We start from the raw sequence: 7108 nt of genomic DNA, 5'->3' as shown, positions 1-7108 counted from the left end.
TTTGTTTTGTTTCTACTTACAACAACAAACTTATTTATTTTATTTTATTTTGTTTCTAATTACTTATTTATTTTACTTTATGATAATTATTTTTGCTATTAAAGTTTCTAACAAAAAAAGTTCTTTATGAAAATTCTTTTTGTTTTCAATGATTTTGAACAGAAAATACTTCGATAATTTTAGTTGAATCAATTTTATATAATTTTAGTTTCAAAAATACTAGAGGTTGCTTATAATGTTTTGAACAGAAAATACTTTTATAATTTTAGTTTCATAAATTTTATTTATGTTATTAAAATTTATTTTATTTTGTTTGTACTTATATATTTCATTAAAGTTTATATTATTTTGTTTCTAATTCATTTTAAAATCTTAAAAATACAAATAATATATCAAAAAAATCAGAAAAATAAAACTAATTCATTTTAAAATCTTAAAAATACAATTATATATCAAAAAAATCAGAAAAATAAAACTAATTCATTTTAAAATCCCTTGGAGGTTTGACAAAAGGTTTGATACATCATTCAGTTCATCGACCAAATACAAAGTTTGGTACAATAAATTATTACACATCAATTCTTCCCTTGTGTCCCTGCTTGCTTACGATTGTGCCGTATCCATGGAGCATCCTCATCATTTAACTTAATGCTTGGGTCAGTGTTCACTTTGAAGGGCGGAATTTCACCAAACATATTATAATCTTCTGACATGTCTGTCTTGTCCTCCACTCCCACGATGTTTCTTTTCCCTGAAAGAACAATGTGGCGCTTTGGATCATCGCATGATGTACTGATCGTTTTCTTATCTTTCCGTTTCCTCGGTTTGCTACTCATGTCCTTCAAATAAAAAACCTGAGCGACATCTTTGGCAAGGACGAATGGTTCGTCAAGGTAACCAAGATTGTTGAAATCCACCATTGTCATTCCGTATTGCTCGTCCACCTTTACCCCACCTCCTGTTAGCTTGAACCATTTGCACCGGAACAAAGGGACCTTAAAGGAGGGTCCATAGTCAAGTTCCCATATCTCCTCTATGTAACCATAATATGTGACCTTTTGCCCATTCTCGGTTGCTGCATCAAAGCGGACACCACTATTTTGGTTGGTGCTCTTTTTATCTTGGGCGATGGTGTAAAATGTATTCCCATTTATCTCGTACCTTTGGAAAGTCATTATAGTCGAAGATGGTTTCTTGGCCAACATGTACAGCTGATCTCCAACATCATTGTCATTCATTAAATGTTTTCGCAACCAACTGCCGAAAGTCTCCATGTGGGCCTTTCTAATCCAGGATTCAGGCTTCCCCGGGTTGTCCGAGCGTAAAATATTCTTGTGTTGCTCGAAGTACGGAGCCACCAAGCTGGAATTTTGCAGAACTGTGTGGTGTGCTTCAGTCATAGAATGACCGTCCATACATATCGTGGATTCCCTTCCGATCTTGCCTTTTCCACTTAGTCTCCCCTCGTGCCGCGATTGAGGAATACCAATCGGCTTAAGGTCAGGAACATAGTCAATACAGAACTCAATTACCTCCTCATTTCCATAGCCCTTGACGATGCTTCCTTCTGGCCTAGCACGGTTACGAACATATTTCTTTAATACTCCCATGAACCTCTCAAAGGGGAACATATTGTGTAGAAATACAGGACCGAGAATGGAAATCTCTTCGACTAGGTGGACCAGGAGGTGCGTCATAATATCGAAGAATGATGGTGGGAACACCAACTCGAAACTGACAAGGCATTGGACCACATCGTTCTGTAACCGTGGTAGATCTTCTGGATTGATTACCTTCTGAGAGATTGCATTGAGGAATGCACATAGCTTCACAATGGCTACTCGAACATTTTCTGGTAGGAGCCCCCTCAAAGCAATCGGAAGCAATTGCGTCATAATCACGTGGCAGTCGTGAGACTTCAGGTTTTGGAACTTTTTCTCCGCCATGTTTATTATTCCCTTTATATTCGACGAGAAGCCAGACGGGACCTTCATACTGCTCAGGCATTAAAAAAAAAAGACCTTCTCTTCTTTGGTAAGAGCGTAGCTGGCACGACCTTGAAACCATTCCGGATGCCGGTCATCTGGGTCTTTCAAAAGTTGCTGGTCCTGCCGTGCTTCCTTTGTATCATTTGTCTTCCCATACACGCCCAAGAAGCTTAGCAGGTTCACGCAAATATTCTTCGTAACATGCATCACGTCGATTGCAGAGCGGACATCTAGGACTTTCCAATATTCTAGCTCCCAAAATATAGATTTCTTCTTCCACATGGGCGCGTGCCCGTCAACTCCCCGCGGAACTGATTGTCCGCCAGGACCCTTTCCAAAGATGACTTTCAAATCCTTGACCATATCAAATATCTCAGCACCAGTACGTTCCGCAGGCTTCGGCCGGTGATCTGCCTTCCCGTTGAAATGCTTGCCTTTCTTTCTTACGTTATGATTTCGGGGAAGAAATCGACGATGACCCAGGTACACGTTCTTCTTACAATTAACCAAACGTACACTTTCAGTCTCATGTAAGCAGTGCGTGCATGCATTGTATCCCTTATTTGTCTGTCCCGAAAGGTTACTGAGAGCAGGCCAATCGTTGATGGTTACAAAAAGCAACGCTCGTAGGTCAAATTCCTCTCCTTTGTGCTCATCCCAGACACGTACACCAGGTCTGGCCCACAACTGTAAAAGTTCTTCAACTAATGGCCTTAGGTACACATCGATGTCGTTGCCGGGTTGCTTAGGGCCTTGGATGAGAATTGGCATCATAATGAACTTCCGCTTCATGCACAACCAAGGAGGAAGGTTGTAGATGCATAGAGTCATGGGCCAGGTGCTATGGCTGGAGCTCTGCTCGCCAAAAGGATTCATGCCATCAGTACTTAGACCAAATCTTATGTTCCTTGCGTCAGCTGCAAAATCTTTGAACACTCTGTCGATCTTTCTCCATTGCGTTCCATCAGCGGTGTGTCTCAACTCCCCGTCGGACTTACGGTCCTCTTTGTGCCATCGCAACGACTTGGCATGCTTTTTGTTCATGAACAGACGTTTCAACCGTGGTATTATAGGAGCATACCACATCACCTTGGCGGGAACCCTCTTCCTGGGTTTCTCGCCCTCAACATCGTCACCAGGGTCATCGCCTCTGATCTTATAACGCAATGCAGTGCATACAGGGCATTCATTCAAATTCTCGTATTCACCGCGGTAGAGGATGCAGTCGTTAATGCATGCATGTATCTTCAGAACCTCTAAACCTAGAGGGCAGACAACCTTCTTTGCTTCGTACGTACTGGCGGGCAACTCGTTATTCTTCAACATTTTCAGCAAATTTTCAAATGATGAGTCACCTACACCTTCCTGTGCCTTCCATTTTAGCAAATCCAGTGTGCAGCCCAGCTTTTTCAGACTATTATCGCATCCTGGATACAACGACTTTTTGTGATCCTCTAACATGCGATCCAAATTCTCCCTATCCTTGTCAGTTTCGCAGCGTCTCCGTGCATCAGCAATGGTCCGACCAAGATCATCAGCGGGCTCATCATGTGCCTCTTCTTCACCTTCACCTAACCCTTCCCCACCTTCAGCATCATCCTCCATGAAAGTATCACCGAAATGATCATGATAGTTGTCATCGATATCATCCCCTTCTTCATCTTCTTCCATTCTAACCCCTCTTTCTCCATGCTTGGTCCAACAATTATAGCTTCGCATGAAACCGTGCCGAAGCAGGTGCATGTGAACGTCTCTTGAGGAGGAGTAACCCTTCTGATTCTTACAGACAGCACATGGACAGATAATAAAACCTTGCTGCTTGTTCGCATTTGCCACTACGAGGAAATCTTTCAAACCTGTAGTGAACTCGCCGGAGAGTCGGGGACCGTACATCCATTGCCGATTCATCTGCATTATTATTATATAAAGTATATAATTAACCATCATGCATTTGTTAAACTAACTAGCTAGAAATAATACAAATTAAACAATGAACTACACACATGCATATTTTATCAATGACACATGAAAGGTTCAAGTTGCTAACCGCGATCGCGGAGGAAAAATAAATGAGAAAGCTCAAGTGTGGCTCGGACACTTCATATCATGTTTGTTTCAGGCTCTCGGGCATTTCATCGAACACCTTGTGTGCATAGGAGGAACCAAAAGCAAACCCACCACCCCCTTCTGAAAATTGTGAAGTGAGCTGAGTGAAGTGAAGTGAGCTGAGTCCTATATATAGGGATGGGCCTTTAGTCCCGGTTGGCCTGGCCAACCGCAACTAAAGGCCTTCGGGGACCTTTAGTCCCGGTTGGCCAGGCCAACCGGGACTAAAGCCCCTCCCGTCCGCCAGCTGGATGGGCCTTTAGTCCCGGTTGGCCTGGCCAACCGCGACTAAAGGCCTTCGGGGACCTTTAGTCCCGGTTGGCCAGGCCAACCGGGACTAAAGCCCCTCCCGTCCGCCAGCTGTCGACCGAGCGCGCTGGGCCCAGATAGTTGGTCGCGGGTCTCCTCCCGAACCGCGACTAAAGACCCCTTTGGTCGCGGTTCGATTGTTTTGGGGACTAATGGGGGCGTATGGAAGCCTCTTTTTCTACCAGTGCTAACACGGACGGACGTCCGAAATCCCTCAGTCTGGCCTCAAATTGAAATGGCTAAGACAACTCCGGGGAACTTCTCAGGACCCAAATGGTGTGGTACATCGGCGGATACCACTCTGACGTGCCGCCATGACAACGGATCCGGCGATAGGAGGACCTCGGGCTCCAATCCGCGGTGATGGAGACACGCATGATCCCCGTGTGCCACCCCGAGCAATCGCCTCGACGATGCACGTTGTCGGGCCCATCCTCCTACACAATGGCCTCTGTGGTGAAGAAGGAGCCTGCCTTCGAGGATGGCGACATCAACTGGGACAAGGTGGTGTTGTCTCGTCAAAGGAGGCAGCCCTGCCGCCCCGGGCACTCCAGACCGCCGAGGAGCAGGAGTAGATCTTAGTCGGGCTCCGGACGCCCCTCCTCAATGCGCCACCACAACAAGTGCAATTCTCGTTGAGAAATACTGGCATCTGGATCGGACGTTGCGTCGGGCGCGAGCTGTCTCCGTTGTTGATGTCCTTGAAGTGCACATGACTGGTTGAAACACTCTCATGAAAGTATAATCCCAATTTAATACCGTTCCCAATGAAGAGCGCGTGCAATTAGTAATGTGAGTGTTTCTATCGCACAGGAGGTGTCACAAGTATCGTGTGAATTAACTAGTTTGGTGCGTACAAGATTTATGATGATGATGGTGAAAAAGTAATGGTGTTTTAACTAGTTGTGTATAATAAAGAGCCTAAAACTTTGACTACAAGTAAATAACATAAATTTAAATAACAAAGAATAAATGGTGTTTTCCCACAATGGAGAGGTTAGACGGGGGGTTCAGTTCATGATGAATAGCAGATGTGCAAGGTGCCACGGTACTGACTAGGTATATGATATTACTCTTTGTATTATGTGCTCGGTAGGTGAATCATCCTTAAATAGTCAAACTCCTCATGTTGGGATTGTTTGACTCTATTGTACGACCCCACGTTACCATCAACAATGGCTGACCCTGCAATTAAGGCCATTAGACCATACCAACACTTTAAGCATTGTGGCTTTCCGTTCTCCTCGTATTATCTTTCCTCCTCGTTGATACCAACAGATATGACCTGCCACTCGATGGTCGTAAATTTGGTGGACAATAAGATTTATCCATGTAGGTCTCTGGTTCATGTTGTATGGGACCTTAAACTGGACAACAAGCATTACGCTCACAAATAATCAACCTAGAAATCAATCATGAAAGTAGTCTCACAAAATATCATCATTAGGATTAGACACAAACAAACCTCACCAATTTCTTACATCTCCCACGCTTAGGGGAATTCCTCACACATGAGAGATGAATAAAAACCAGACAAAAAGACCATACGAAATGAAACCATATAGATAATATTGTAGTTCTCCACAAAATTATGAATGATTAAACAAATGACGATCTCTGGATCAAAGTATGAATAGAGTTTACAAACCCTAGCCACACAAGTCGGGATCTCCCTCTAATGCCAGCGTTGTTGATGGTGGATTGCAGGATCATGTTGCTGAGGCGGCCGAAACAGATCAAAGCGAAGTGATTCTCCTCCGGATCTCTCCTCCTCTGCTCTTGTTGATGGTCCTTTGTCTTTTGTTGCCTCTCATCCATTTATGAAAGTTACTTATGTAGATGAGAGGTAGACGGTGGCGCCTAGTATGATCACTAGTATGAGCAGGCATGCTCATACCGTATGTTGTCTTCTCTTCTATTGATGCTAGTTGCACAATTTTTTCAAAGGGAAAGTGGTCCAATTTGTCCTCAATCATCCAAATATAGCTCCAAATCCTTACATAAGTGTTTGTTTAAAAAAGCAGGTAAGGAAACAAATTTTTATCTATTTTCAGTAAATAATCGTTAGTGAAATGGCGGAATCAACGAAATCACGAGTTAAACGAAGCAAAGTACCATTGGAAAAACGTATATAAAATGGAGCCATTGGTTAGCTTGCCATCTTGGCTGTCGACGCTCATTGACACACAATGGCCATCAAGAAGGAGCGGGCACTACAAAAAAATACACTTCCGTGATGATACGTGTTTGTCACAGTAGGTCACGTTTTCTGTCATGCATGTACATCCATGGCAAATTTATGACAAAATCAAGATAGTCATACCTGTGCTGTCGTAGAAGTGTTCCATGGCATTACCAAAATTATCATCACGGAAGTGTCCACTTCCATGACGATAAATCGCGGGTCACAGAAGTGCTTTCCTCATGGGTGACCGACACGTGGCATCCACCGTAACGGAACGCCGTTAAGCTATCGGGTCCGGTTTTGATCCGATAACCCGTTAACAACCCCGACCAATGGGGATTTTCCACGTGTAAAATCATCATTGGCTGGAGGAAACACGTGTCGGCTCACCGTTGGGACAGATGTCATCCACTCACTGGACCCAAAGCGCCTATGAAACGTCGACACGTGGCACGGCCCAACAGAGGCCCATTCCTGTGAAAAGGCCAGCCCGTTTGACTTGATCAAAAGGTGGCGGGCC

Source organism: Triticum aestivum, chromosome 1D (assembly GCF_018294505.1).
Source record: "Triticum aestivum cultivar Chinese Spring chromosome 1D, IWGSC CS RefSeq v2.1, whole genome shotgun sequence".
In the NCBI taxonomy this organism is placed as follows: Eukaryota; Viridiplantae; Streptophyta; class Magnoliopsida; order Poales; family Poaceae; genus Triticum; species Triticum aestivum.
Note: the sequence above shows the minus strand (reverse complement) of the source record.